This window comes from Equus caballus, chromosome 4, assembly GCF_041296265.1.
Source record: "Equus caballus isolate H_3958 breed thoroughbred chromosome 4, TB-T2T, whole genome shotgun sequence".
NCBI lineage: Eukaryota > Metazoa > Chordata > Mammalia > Perissodactyla > Equidae > Equus > Equus caballus.
Window position 1 is genome coordinate 105,696,550 of NC_091687.1, and position 15,495 is coordinate 105,712,044.

At 46.0% G+C, this 15,495-nt stretch overlaps 2 non-coding genes across 2 annotated transcripts; both read right to left on the reverse strand.

The window, feature by feature from the left end:
* Positions 1–3,299: 3,299 nt before the first annotated feature.
* TRNAC-GCA (transfer RNA cysteine (anticodon GCA)) lies at positions 3,300–3,371 on the reverse strand. The gene has a single exon. It is a non-coding gene; the product is annotated as a tRNA-Cys (tRNA).
* A 9,711-nt stretch (positions 3,372–13,082) lies between these two features.
* On the reverse strand, positions 13,083–13,154 carry TRNAC-GCA (transfer RNA cysteine (anticodon GCA)). The gene has a single exon. It is a non-coding gene; the product is annotated as a tRNA-Cys (tRNA).
* Positions 13,155–15,495: the final 2,341 nt, after the last annotated feature.

Here is a 15,495-nt window from a genome sequence, read left to right on the forward strand (position 1 = left end):
TAGTTCACCCTTTCCACACTGGTGACACCATCTGGGTCTTATATTCCGAGGTCACACTTCATCTAGGGCAATGCTTTCCGATAGAAATATAATGCAAGCCACAAATGTAACTTTATATTTTCTAGTAGCCACATTAAAAAATAAAAAGAAATTATTGAAATTAATTTTAATGGTATGTTTTATTTAAGCCAAAATATCTAGAATATTATCATTGCAACATGTAATTAACATAAAAATTAATAATGAAATATTATTTTTGGTCCTAAGTCTTCAAAAATCTGATGTGATTACAACGGCATTTTCACGTTTTCTGGTTGTGCAGACACTTTGGAATGGCCCCTGTTGTGCATGAGGAATTTCTTTCTTTACAAGACCAGCACCTCAGAAGAGAACACGGAAAGCTCTGTTCTCCAGGCCCTTTTGGGCTTCTGGAATAGGTCCAGACTCCAATAATAGGACGTACTCGCACGAGGCGTGAGGAGGGAAGCGGCTGGTATAGAGCCCATTTTGCCTGTAAGGATGGTGTCGCCATGCAGCTTCCAGGGCTTGAGCATTTGGTGCAGAGCTGGTGCGTCCTGTGCTGGGTTTTGGTGGGAATGGAGACTGACGTCTACTGCTGGGTGGTGCCAGTCTGGCGGCTGTGGTTTCTTCATCAGTCCAGTTCTGCGTCTTGGTTTGGGGCGTTGTTCCAGAAAGCTGAACCTGGAGATCCGTTTTCCATAGCTCCTGTCTCATGAGATAGATATTCTTAATAAACTTTTACGGCTTAGTCTAGCTTCTGTTGCTGGCACCTAAAGGCCCTGACTGCCCCAGCAAGCTCAACCCCCGAGTGCTGTGTGCTCTGCACCACTGCTTGCTGAGAAATGCGTCTCCAGGGCGGGGGAGTCAAATCAGTGATTTTCCAACTGTCTGCAGCGAAAGACCAGCTTTATTTTTATTTGCTTAAAATCTGTCTTGGCTCAATCTAGTACTTCCGACTTGTGGACTTTGAGACCCACCACAACACCAGAGCTGGCCCACGTCAAACAGTTGTAGAATTTCCAAGCACTGGCAAAGAGCTCATGGACTGGCCCATTTGTGGAGCGCACTTTGAGCAGCGTAGGTCTGACGGTCACACTGACTGTGAATTCAGATGGTCAGGGTGACCGTGAATTCCTCTGGAATCCAGAGCTGACTTTACCACTCTTTGAGTTAGTCCTGCGAGCCCACTGTAGAAGTGCCTTTTGCAACCATGGAAGACTCAGACTCCCCCAGTTAGGAACTGCATTCGGCGGCTGGTAACCAACGAGAGCTGAGAGTGGCTGTTGTGCTAAGGGGTGCAGACTCACTCAGGGCCGTGCCTCGCATGTCTAAGGGGAAGGAAGGGAAGCTCCTGGGGGAACTTACTGGCAAGGGAGCAGCCAAATGCACATGGTCCCCTGAGCTCTCTTTATCCGAAAGAGAGGGGCTTGGACCAGGCAGAGCAGGGCGCACCAAGGACCGTGCAGCCACAGAAGGACCTCTCCCCTGAGTTGCTTTCCATTGTTATGGGGGGCTGAGAAGGCCTGAGAGCACATGGTTGACTCTAACAATGGGTGTTTCCTGGTCAAGGAAATGGCCTTGCTAGAAAAGCTTCCTTTTAATGACTAACTCAGACCCGCTGAGCTAGGCGTTTGCTAAGTTGTTGATGGGGAAAGGGCATGAGCCTTCAGAGTCATCTGGGTTTGTGTCTCCTCTGAGGTGTAAACCAGCTAGAAATGTATCTTTCTTTTGTAAAGGGTGGGTGGAGTCTAGCAGACCAGGGCTGGCATGGCCGCTCCAGGGTGTCTTTAGGGACACAAACTCCTTTTGCGTCTCGGTTCAGTCCTCCTGAAATGTGGCTCTCATCCTCAAGGTTGACTCGTGGTCCATGTTGGCAGCTGGTGCTCCAACCATCACATCTATGCTGTAAGTGGGAAGCAGAATAAAGGTGAAAAAGGGCACATCATGTCTGTCCTTCTCTTAAGTTGTCCCAGACGTCTTGTCCAATGACTGCTTCTTATCCCTCATTTGTGTCTCCTAGCTGGAGGCCAGGAAATGCGGTCTTTCAGCTGGGAACATAACTGTTCAGTATAAAATCAGGGTTCTGTTGCTAAGGGAAAGGGAAGAATGTAAACTGGGTAGTTAAATAGCAAGCTCTGCCTCCTCCACACACACAAGCGCACATACACATGTGCACACACACATTATACATATGTATGTGTGTGTGTATATATTATTATACATATATGTGTGTGTATAAATATACATATATATGTGTGTGTATATATTATTATACGTTATATATTATGCGTGTGTGTAGCACAATTTCAACTTTTTTTTTTTGTAAAAGGGATAGAATATGGCCAATATCTAGGGTCACTGTGTTGCATAACTCTCGAGTACAATGTAATTGGTGGAGTTGTGTAATTCACAACCTGTGTGACTATACACGGCTTCCCTGGCAATAACCATCACCTCTCTGGTGTTCCTTCTATAAAGACCTATCATTTGAACGCCTGCTGGTTTTCAGAGCTAATAAAGTATTTTACTCAGTTGATGAATTGCTGTATTTTCACCTCTGTTTGATTACCGGGAAGCTCAGAGAGACGTTTTGTGTTCAGCGTTAGTAGCTTCTCCTAACCTGGGCTCTCTGGATTAATTATTTACCTCCTCCCTTAAATGTTCAGTCTTTGCCCTTTTTTTCCTTCAATTTTAAAAATTGTGGTAGTGTACACATAGGATAAAATTTATCATCTTAGCCACGTTTAAGTGCACAGTTCGGTGGCACTGAGTACATTCATCTGGTTGGGCAGCCATCACCACCATCCATCTCCAGAACTTTTTCGCCTTCTGGAACTGAAACTCTATCCCATGAATGGATACCCCCAACCCCCGCACCAGCCCCTGGGCCCGCCATCCTGCCATCCGTCTCTGAGATTTTGACCGCCTCCTAGAAGGCAGCCCTTGCCTCGTGTACCTGTTTAATCGGTTGGACTTTTACTGTGTCTTTCATTACAAGCTACTTCAGATCCTATTTTTTTGAAGCAAGCTTGGTATAAACAAATAAAATCAGGATGCTAATAATTAGGCCCAAGGGAAACACAGAGAGAGCCTAGGGCGGTCTGCGTCTGCCTCTCCAGGAAATGAGAATGGCCGAGGAGGTAAAAACGAGCACATGAGAAATGTCACAAGTGGAACACTTCAGTCTTTACTGCTTGTTGGAGATTTAGATTCCGCGAAGCTGGACCTAGCAGATAACAAGGAGCTACACCCCCTGTGGGGTAAAAGTGAGGTGGTACAGGGGGCACCTGGATTTGAACCAGGGACCTCTTGATCTGCAGTCAAATGCTCTACCCCTGAGCTACACCCCCAGCTGTATATATTACTTTAATAAGACATCTCCATGACTGCGGTCTTTTCCAGGCTGTGCTCTCGCCATCCTGTGCCTCCCCGAGCCACAGTTCTGGGCATGCACCTCCACACTTGTCAGAAGCTGCCGCCTTACTCAGAGTCTGCACACCTACGCCCACCTGAACATCCCTCCTCCCACAGCACTTGTCACCCCTCGATCATTATTATTATTATTATTGGGAACAGGAGGATTTCTACCCATTCCCTTAATATCTAAGATGCTTTCTTTCTCTTTTCTTTTTCTCCATCTCCCACTCTCTGGTTTGGTTTCCTTTCTCAGGGACCAAGGTTGGGACCCATCGGAGGCCCTCAGGTGCCTGGCTTAGCCCAGGGGAGGCACCTGGCCAAGAAAGCTGCAGCCCCGGCTTTCTGGGGGAGAGGAATGGGCAAGGATAAATCCAGAAGTCAGCACAGCTGGAGGGCCTGGCCTTGGGCACTGGGCCTGCTGGTTCTGGAACCCGCAGAGCCTCTGCTTTACCGTAATACATGTTTGAACATTGAGCCATCAGTGCGGTTCTGCTGGAGTCTTTCTTGGTTATGTTGTACTATACTATTAGATATGATTTTCTACTGTTTTATTTAGATTATTCCAAAGCGAGATGGGCCTTCCCCATAGAGGAGGATGGTCCTTTGGGTAAGGGTGTCTGAGTTGCTGCGCCCTGCTTGAACCTCCAAGTGCTCAAGGTCCGTTGAGGCGAATGTGGGCTCGTCAAGAGTCCAAGACCCCAGACGTGTCCAAGCGAGGCGCTGCGTGTGGCGGTCTGCCTTTCTTTCAAAAAAAAAAAAGGAGCTAGAGTATTGGCAAGGGGATGATTTTTTTCCAGAATTATAAACAACACTTGGATGAACAGGATCATCTTTGCCCGCTTCTCAGGTTATTTCCCTCGGATCGATTCCTGAACGTGACAAGATCATGCTCCAAGGACCTCGCTCAGGAATGGGGCTCACAGCAGTGATTCTCAACCGTCGCTCAATCTCCGGTGGGTTTCCTGGGCGCTCCCCATCACGTCCCCCGCTCCGCGGTCCTGCTGGGTTACAGCATTCACTCTGCCCTTTGCTGGAGGGCTAACAGCTTCCGAAAGGCAGCCCGAAGTCCTCCGTGTGGTCCTCAAGGTATGGAGTTTGCTCCTGGACCCGCAGCTCCAGGCCCCTGGATTTGTAGATGCAACCTGATTTGACCCGGCTCTCAAGACCTCCCTAATCAGACTCTCAAAGATGGATACTTAATAAGCCAGAATGCCCTCCAGGTTACCTAGGAAACCGAATTAGCCATCAGAAGGCTGCTCAGTGAGGTTGCAATCAAGCAAAGGGAACTGAGTGCTCTGGATGGTATTTTCTCAGGCCATGGAAAATTATGACAAATTATTCCTGTCTGAAGTACTATCCCTTCTCTAGAGACAAGAATACTCACATCCACCAAACTGGGAGTCTCAGAGCATCCTCACTCCCCCCTGCCAGATCACTGAATCCTGTGTTCGAGCCCCTGAACACATGGATCCCTTCTCCTCCACCTAGCGTCTCAGCTCTGTGATCTGTGTGTGCGCAAATCTTAGTGCCCAGATCAAGGGGTAGAAGATACATAACTTTATAAGGCCACAAAACAACTTAATCTCCATTTTGTGTCCCATCCTGCTGAGTCACAGAAGTTTAATGACTCAACCCCTGGACCCCCCACAATTTCCCTCGTGTTGCACGCAAGTTCCCAAGGGGCTTTCAGAGGACTGCAGCACTGGGGGTGGGTGGGCATCTGGGCCTCCACATCGTCTTGGTCACATTGTGAGCGTGGGGACCTCCTGATCTCATGCTGGTCCCCGCTGCATCTTCTCCTCGGTTCCCTGGCACTCCTGGCCACGCCCATGCGGTGCTGGCATGTCCCATGTGGTACTCCCATGCCGGGACACAGCTGGCTCCTCCTGTGCCAAACTTTATTCCCTGAATCTCCCAGCACCCAGACCGTTGGGCTCTGAAAGCAGAGCCCTGACAATTTGCCTTCTATGGGGTCATCCCTTCTCAGTGGTGTTAAAGGCACAACACTTACAGGCTGGATTGGGAATGTGGGGGTACCAGTCCTCACAGGCAGGAAGCCTTGATTACCATCTCCATTAGGACTGCCACACCTTAGCTGAAGGAAGACCCAGCTGTCTAACTGTTCTCTCCATCTCCCCTCCATGGCCCCCTTACTCTCCATCCTTCCAAGACAGCCTCTGCAGGGGCCTTCCTATGACTCGGCACTAAATGCGGTCCCTGAATTGTCTCCTTTTGTCTTCACATCAACCCTGTGAGATCGGAATGATTATTATCCCCAGTTTACGGAGGAAGAAACCAAAGCTTAGGGAAATTCACTAACCCAGACAGTCTAACTCCAGAACTAAAACTTGTGACCATATTGCAAGATTGAAACAGATGGAATCGGGTCTCTGTCTGCGTGGCAGTGCTGGGTAAAACATCAGCCAATTCCTTACTGTCTCATTTCCCTTCTAAAATATTCGGGAGCTAGCGGCCCATCACCCATTGCTTTAGGCTAAGTTACGAGACAATTAATGAGGTCCTATCTTGCTTTCACTGACCTTCCTGTCTGAAGAAGTCACTTTGGGTGCTCCTTCTCATAAACTTGTCTCTCTGGGTCACTTCTGCTGATGGCCGATCCCATCCGTTGTGTGCTGATTCTAGTTTCACTTTCACGGGGTGATATTATCTTCAAGTGACTCTGTCTTCAGGTTTCCAGAGTATCACATCCCAAATATAAATAAAAGTGGGAGGGTCCTAGGAGAAGCTGGAGGTAAGCACTTTTTTCCCCTAATCTCTGGGCAATCCCTGAGGCTGGAGCCCGCCTGGCCCAACAGCAGAGTAGCTGGTGCTCATCAAGGTGTCCACACATTTGTCACCTGGCCCTGTGTTGCTGCTGTCACTGCCAGTGATGCTGTTAATGAGCCAGAAACCACAGCGACTGGTGCTATGAGCGTGCTTCATTGTTTCTCCTTGCTTGTCAGCAAAGCTCCTTTTGGAAACGTCAGCCTATCTCCACGGCACTAAGAGGAATAAGGAAAGAAAGTTTCCCCTTACACACCAACACACAGTTTATGAACGTAAGACACAAAACCAAGTCAGAACGAGAAGATGAAAATAGTGGTTTTTACTTGAGGAGCATAATTTCCCCTGCTGTATATGAAAATATTTATCCACGAGAAAGGAATGTTTTTACTCTTATTATGGAAAATTTCAAATATATACAAAGGTAGTGGTCTCCATCATCCAGTGTATTAGTCAGGGTTCTCCAAAGAAACAGAAACAATTATATGTATAATTATATATATATAAGAGAGATTTTTTGTAAGGACTTGGTTCATGTGATTGTGGAAGCTAGGTCCCACGATCTGCCATCTGCAAGCTACAGACCCAGGAAAGCTGGTGATGCAGTTCCAGCGTGAGCCTGAAGGTCCAAGAATGGGAGCGCTCAGGTGCTCCAGTTCTAAGTTCTAGTGTGAGGCGGGAGAAGACCCATGTCCCAGCTCAAGCAGTCAGGCAGAGAGCAAATTCTCCCTTCCTCTGCCTTTTTATCCTGTTCAGGCCCTTCACGGGCTGAATGGCGCTCGTCAGCATTGGGGAGGGCAATCTGTTTTGCTTAGATTTTATTCATTCAAATGCTGATCTTATCTGGAAATACCCTCACAAACACACTCAAAAATGATGTTTAACCAAATATCTGTGTGGCCTATGACCCAGTTAAGTTGACACATACAATTAACCATCACCTTCAGCTTTAACAATTTTCAACATGGCCAATCTTGCTAGATCTAGACGTGTAACCCCCGCCCTCTAGGACCAGTTCAACTGACCCCATCTTACCAACAGGGTAATTAAGAGTGGCTTTTCAGGAACTGACAAGTGACTCCTTGTCCATTTCAGGCCGGTTAAGGCCATCAACTCAGTAACGGCCCGTGCAGGTGACTGATAGGTGACCCTTTGACGTCAAGGTTTAGCTGCTCCCTCCACCCTCAGGTCATGGTAACACCGCCATTTTGTGAACGTGTGTCCTGTGAAGAGTCATGAAGCCTGATTACACCCGTGCACGTCATCAGTTACCTCACCTCTCCTCACCTCCGGTCATCTATCTGTACACTCAGACCGCCCTGCCCTTCGTCCCACGAATTTTGCCCCAAGCCCTGGATTGGGGAGACAGAGTGCAGAGCATTGCCTCCTGTCTCCCTGCAGATTAATCTCACAATAAAGCTGTTTTCTTTTCCCAAAGGCTGATGCTATAATAATTGGCTTTTTAAAAAATGCACATTGGGTAGGAGAAGCCTGTGTTTGTGTGGTGACAGACGCTTGGTCAGACTCAGGTTCACGTTTTCTAGCAAGCAGTCGGCCCTGGAAGTGCTGTGTTCTTCCATCGTATAAGGATGCGCATCATGTCCGCTTGTCTCTGTTTTTGTGAAATTAAGTAACTGGTATGTTGAGATGTTGTTGACCTCATAGATTTCCCCGCTTCGGCGGCCCAGAGTTTTGCTGGTTCAGATCCTGGGGGTGGACATGGCACTGTTCATCAGGTCACTTTGAGGTGGTATCCCATGTGCCACAACTAGAAGGACCCACAACTAAAATATACAACTATGTACTGGGGGGATTGGGGAGAAAAATCAGAAAAAAAGTTAAAATCTTAAGAATAAATTTAAACAATAAAAAAGAAAGTATGCAGTAAAAATTCTTCTTCTCACTCATCTACCAAGCCCCCTGTTGTGGCCACTGCAGGAAGCCTATGTTCGCACTTTCTTTGAATTCTTGCATAGATAGTCTGTATGTGTGAGTAACGAATGCATAGTCTCTCCTCGACTTTTTTGTAACACAAATGCTAGCATAACACACACTATAACACATCTAATTTCTAGATTTAATATAAGTAATGCATTGCCTGCAACTGTTTCTCTTTACAAGAAGACAAGTCTTGCCACAGGGGCAACCCAAATTTGATACAGACTCAAAGCCCCCCGGAGGCATTTGAGGCATTTGATGCGGTAGCAGGGGTAAGGAGGAAGGTTTCCAGCTGAATTTCTACTTTTTACCCCATATCTACAGATAGATGGGGTACCAGGAGGTGCAAGTGGGTAAAGGGAAGTTTGGGATAATTATAGGGGGCACCCGCATTTGAACCAGGGACCTCTTGATCTGAAGTCAAATTCTCTACCCCTGAGCTATACCCACTACCAGGGTGTAGAAACCTCCTCAGGACTTTTCATTTTGGTCGCCACACTCAAGACACCTGTGACAACTGTAGGACCACCGTGTATTAAGCGCTGACAATGTGCCACATACACTGTTCTAAGGGCTTCAGATATATAATTTAAAAAAATCATTCATGGCAGCACTACCACCACCACCACCATCACCATCCTCATCATGGATGACAATGACACTAGAAATTGAAGCAACTTGTCCCAAATCACAGAATAAGTGACACAAAAAGAGTTAAACGACCACCATGTTGTCCTGCCTCCACTCAGCTGCCCTGTGAGGGTGGATCTGCAGGGCCTGCCTGTCTCACGGCTGACCCTTCTCCCTGCCCGTGACAACCACAGTTCCCCATCCCTTTTCAGAATGGGGTTGCCCAGAGAGGCAGAGAGGGGACCTAATCCAGTGCCTTGAGAGGACCCAACAGAGGCTACTGGAAATCAGAGCACTTGATCTGAGGTTTTCAAAATTTGTGAAAGTAATTAGCTTTCATATGAGTAGTGCTTTCACATAGTACAGAATTGAAAATGTACAAAATAGCATTCGGAGAAAAATCAAGGCTCCGTTCCATCCCCATCACCCAGCCACCCGGTACCCTCTTTACGGGTCTCTTATTGTGTGTACACCTTTAAAAGGGAAAATGTTCTCTGAGGGCCCCAGGGTTAATTTAATTTTAGTTTATTGTAGTGCTTATATCCGTATACAAACATGTACACAAAACTAGATATAAATGCCTTGTACTTACAGTTTTATTCACTGACAAAACAACTTTAGAAATCAATACAAATAAAATCACAAACCCAATAATATTCAAATTAATAGCAATTCAGATGAAATTGTTTTGCTAGAACGAACGGGCCCTTTGCAATGCGCTTGTGGGGCTGTCCCTGCCTCAAGACCCCGTTGTGTTCTGATTGGTCTCTGAAACGGCCTCCGCTGACACCCCTGGGGACACGGCTCCTGCTCCGATGCCCCTGCTGGAGGCTGAGGTCGGCTTCTGTTCTCTCATCAGCACAGGTGTTACAGCCCGGCGGGTGAGCACATAATCATAAACACACAGGCGCGCTCCAGCGCAGGGCGTCCAGGTTACAGACGGCCACCAGAACAAGCCATAGGACGCCTCCGTCTGAAAGGTTAAGATTGTATTAAAATGTGACTAGAACATTTTAAAGATTCTTAGGTGAACTCAAGAACCACCGAGAAACACTGATCCAGCTGTCCCCTTGCCGCCACCACCCACAAAGACACCCAGAAGCCCGCCCGTGCATGTGCGCCATCGGCAAGCATCAGGGCTGGGACTCCAAGGCTTTGTTCCTGCTTCAGGGTCTGACGAGGCGCGTGGCTGCCTCCCTTCATTTTTTCCTCCTCTCTCTCCAACCTCCCGAGCAGCCGGGCAGCGAGCCTTTCTGAGGAAAACACCGTCCTGGGGAGAATGAGTTGGTAAGTGGGTGACTTCAGGGTCGAGAAACCACAACGTCTTTGTTAGTAGAGCCACATAAGTCTGTCACTGGGGACAGTCCTGCTTCCAGGTCTGTCATCCCAGCAACCAATTCATGGATTCAAAGTGACACTTTTGAAGCTCGTTTGGTCAAAGGAGGAACACCTGGCATTGTGAATGCTGGTATAAACGCCACCTAAAATGCAACACTGAAGGCAGAGCTCCTTGTCGTTGCAGGAATAATGCAAGAGGGCACGTTTTGGAGCACAGCACCGTGACACAAATGACGTTCTCAGCAAGGAAGTTTTCAGGAAGTTCTAAGCAAATTAAGCAGAAATGTCGTTGGAACAGGTTGTGGCACACATAACTCACAGTGCATCCCAATGAGCTGTGCCGTCCTACCAGTGAGATAAAAGCAGGCTTTGTCTTTAAAAAGTGATATGTATGCAAATAAGCTAAATTACGTTTGTGACAGAGGTGCTGTAATACAAGAAAATATTTCATTGTGGGAGTATTTACTTTCTCTCTTCAAAAATGTTTTTGAAAATAGCTACTGAACAGAACTATTTTGTAGGTGTACCAATATAGTCAATTTCTGAGACATAACTGTCCCCACTACCACTAAGCCCTGAGAAGTGCTTAAAGAAGCACTTTATAAGTTAACCTAAGTGTCCTACAATGGTATTGGTATTAAACATTTTTTTGTAGAAAAGTGTGTCAAACTGTTCTTGCATTTTGCATATATCTGTTGGAAATCTTTAACCAAAGTTTTCAACAGGGGCTGGCCCCATGGCCGAGTGGCTAAAGTTTTATGTGCTCTGCTTTGGTGGCCCAGGTTCAGATCCTGGATGTGGACCTACTCTGCTCATCAACCATGCTGTGGAGGCATCTCACATACATAATAGAAGAAGATTGGCACCGATGTTAGCTCAGGGCACATCTTCCTCACCAAAAAAAAAAAAAAAAAAAGTTTTCAGCAAATGGTGTACTCCAAAACTTCAGCTTTTGAAACTTTTAGGGAATTGCAATAAATGAAAACAAAATTTGTGAACAGAAAGACATGGAAACATATTCTTGTAAAAGTAAGAGAGAAACTGAACAAATTCAACAATGAGAATTCAAAATGGTGTATAAAATTTAATTTTGAAATTCTAAAATTGCACTCACAATATCTCTAAGCAGTCTTTGGCTGGATCTCCTCATTTAAATTGCATACATTTACACTCTATACCTGAAAGGAATGAAATTTTAAGAGCTTATGATTTGGCAGCCTCTAAATTTGGTGAAATATTCAAAAGAATCATGCTCATTTGAAGAGCTTTGTCATAAATATTTTTGTGGAAGAAATGTACTTTGAATGGAAGACAATATCTGTGAAAATTTTGTGACTAAAATTTTACATGTTGCAATACAGAAAACATTAGAACCGAGAATACTCTTCAATTTCCTCAGCACCTGTATCAAAAGTGTTTTCGTTAAATATACTGTGGTCTGCAGAGAAAAGTCAATTGAAAGGGGTTCTCCAGGGGCCTGGGAGTCTGTGGGTCTCCTATTCCTTTCCCGGAGCCGGCCGCCCACCCTGGTCTCACCTCTGGCTGGAGGAGCTCCGGAACAGCCGTCTGAGCCTCTACCATCCTGGTATCGATGAAGACGGAGGGGCGATGGCAGTGCTGGGACCAGACCCCAACTTCTGACTCCTCAATGGGGTTCCTCCCCTCCACCACACCCCAGGGAGCAAGAGGAGCCTCCCTGTGTCCTGACCAGCCACCCCCACCCAACTGTCCCCTCGGAACCACAAGAAGCCCGCAAGGCCTCCCGCCCTCGGGAGCTGTCCATCATGCACAGGTGGCTGGTCCGCACTGACAGGTGCCTTAAGAGAAAACTGCACGCCAGATTTCAAAGACTCAGTCTAAACCCCCCCACAAAGCGTACAGTATCTCATTTATAATTTTTATACTGATTCCATGTTGAAATGATAATGTTTTGGATATATTGGATTAAAAAATACAGAAATTAGTTTCACTGGTTTCTTTTTACTTTATTTTTTCCAGTTTTATTGAGATATAATTGACATATAGTATTGTATAAGTTTCAGGTGTACAACATAACGATCTCATATTTGTATATTTTGCGGGATGATCACAAGTCTAGTCAACATCCATCACCTCACATAGTTAAACAATTTTTTTTCCTTTGTGATGAGAAGTTTTAAGATTTACTCTCTTAGCAACTTTCAAATATACCACACAATATTAACTATAGTCACCATACTGTACATCATATCGCCAGGGCTTATTTATCTTATAACCAGAAGTTTGTACCTTTGACCCCCTACACACAATTCCCTCACCATCCACTCTTCTTATTTGAATACTGAACATGGCTGCTAGCAAAGGCACATTTAGATATGTAGCTTGCATTCTGTTTCCAGGGAATAGCACTGGTGTAGACCTTGGCCTTGGCAAGGAGCGGCCTTGACCTCACTGGCGGGGTTGCCTGTGACCCCAGAGCCAGCAGTCCCCTCCGCTTGGGCTCCTTGCTGGGCAGTTTCCCCAGGCTTGATTCTCAGCCTCGATTCCCGCCACTCGAGGAGCCTTTGTGTTCACTCTCTGTCCTGGTTCTTGGGATCCCGCTCTCTGCACTGCAGGTAGGGCAGGAAAAGATGGTAGTGATTGTCATCAGAGATGCTCTGTAGCCACCGGCACAGGGCATGTGGCCAGACGTGTGATCTGGACTCCTGCCTTGGTTTCGTCTTTTGTAATCTTAAAGGCTTCCTGTGAGGATGAAATAAGAACGAGAAGATGGGAAGGCAGCTGAATCCAGACAGGAGAGAGTCGAGAAGATGGGAAGGCAGCTGAATCCAGACAGGAGAGAGTCGGGAGGTGAGAGGAGGCCTGGAGAGTGGGTCCTGTTCTCTGTTCAGAGGGGATACAGGATCAGTAAAGCACCAGGGAAGGAAGACTAAGGCAGGCTTGCTGGAGCTTGGGAACTCTAAAACACAACTTTCAGGGGGCGCCCGGATTTGAACCAGGGACCTCTTGATCTGCAGTCAAATGCTCTACCCCTGAGCTACACCCCCTGATGCTTATTATTTCTCTCTCACGCCTTTATATTCACAGAGCCACACCCAGGCCCTATAAACCATCACAGCTTCTGCACCTTGAGTTTCATTTCCCATTGTTACTACAAACTTGCCTTCCTACTCTGAATCCCAACCCACTTTCTTGCCCGAGTTTGGTGGATGATTGATTTGGTCACAATCTCTTCCCCACAGCTGGAGGCAGCAGAGGTTCTGGGGCCCTCTCCTTACCTTACCTGGACGAGAAAACGCAGGCCACCTGGAGCCCTTCCATCGCGCTCGCTCTGGGTCTGAACCAGGCCCACCTCACTTATTTCCTCAGTCGTCCTCCATCTGTAGACTTTTCTTTATCCGTCCTTTTTTCTTTTTGCCCTTCTTCTCCTCTTTTATTTACCACGTGTCTTTCTTCTCCCCTCTGCTCTCCGATGTCACTCCCGGCCCTCCTCCCCACCCGCTCCCCTCTTCAGACCACCCAGACCTCCTCAGTTCTTCATCTGATTCAAGTACTGTCTTTTTCACACTAGCTCCTTACCCGAGCTGTAAATGGAGGACCAGGCCTAGTCAATAAAAGGTAGACCATTTATTTCCAAAATTAACATAGGTGACGGAAGCTAAGAAAACTGTGAAAATAACAGAAGCGACACTGGAGGACTCGTCCTGGGAGAAATCTACTCAAACACGAGGCTGCGAACAGTGCAAGGTCCGCACCGCGAAATCCAGCCCTGGGAAGACACCGTAGCGCGGACACGAGCTTAATAAAAGGCAACCACTAACGTTTGCTCAGCAGTCCTTATGCTCACAGGGACCCTGTGAGACAGGCGCTCTGGCTGTCAGCCCAGCCCCACAGACGAGGACACCGAGGTGCTGAGATGTCCAGTGAGTTGTCCAAGGTGGAATGACCAGGAGAAGGGGTGGCAGACTCGAGCGTTCCAGCACCAGAGTCCACACACGTAACCACAGCGTTTATGCTTGATGGTGACAGCAGGCCACACAGTCACAGGGGAGAGGAAAGGTCATTTATATAAGTCACACTGGGAGAATTTAGTTGGCCATTTGGGAAAAATAATTAAAGTAGCAACTAAACTTCTTTTCGTGTATCAAAACAAATTCCAAGTGGATTAAAGCACGATGTATAAAATATCAAACATAAATAAAAGGATAAGAGACTATAAATGAATAATCTAGCTGAATTTTGAATGGCAGGGAAAGCATTTCCATGGAAGAAATCCCAACAGAAAATACCAATAGATTTGGCTACACTAACATTAAAAGTTTAGGTACACGAACAAAATCGAAAGGTTAAAAGCAAGCTGGGAAAATACTTCCACCATTTATGACAGACAAAATGTTGTAAATTAATATCCTTAATATGTAAAGAACCCACATAAAAAACAAAAGCCATCAATAGACAATTCACAAAAGGAAATGAGTAGCTAGTAGACAAGGGTGAGCGTTCAGTCTCAGCAAGTCTTAGCAGAACCAAAGACATACAAACGAAAACAACGGTATAATTTTCACCTATCAAATTAGAAAAAAAATTAAATAGTAATGATCATCCTGGTGCCATAAATTAGGGCTGTAAATTGGTACAATCTTTCTTGAGGAGAAGGGGTATGAAACAAGAGAGCAGTTAAAACAGTTAATTCCCATTGACCTAGTAGCAATTCTGTTTTATGAACCCATCCTTGGAAAGAGCCTGAAATATGAACAAATGTTGGCTCAAAGATAGTAAGTACTCTTAAGTGTTATAAAATATTTAAACAAATAGAAACCGACACGCCTAATATTAGAGAGGTAGGTAGTGAAGTATGGTGTGCCCCCGACCGAAAACTAGGTGGCTGTTGAAATGTTTGTTATCCTTCACAAGACAATGTGAATCACGAGTTAAGTCAGAGGTTCTCTATTCTGACCGTACATTAGACTCGCCCGGGCGGGACTGAAAACTCTACCGGGGGGAGAAGGGGGCAGGTCAATCGAATGAGCGACCATCACGGATATTCATTAAAACCAGGGAATTCTAACGTGCAGCCTGCTGGCATCACGGTCCTCTTGTAGACACACTTAAATTTTCATTGTTTGCACCATGACATAAAGGTGAGGACTGAAAAATAAATAGGGGGATTATGGGTGATTTTTAAACTTTCTTTTTTATACTCTTCTATAGTCTTCAAATTTGCTGCATAAAATGTTTTACTTTCAAAATCAGAAAAACCAATAAATATTACAATTTAAGCATATGCCCTTCTAGTAATTGTAAGCAATACCATTTCCTGTTGACACAACTGAAAAATAATTGCTTTAAGACAAAAAGGATCAGTGGAATGCTAATTTGGGAGATATG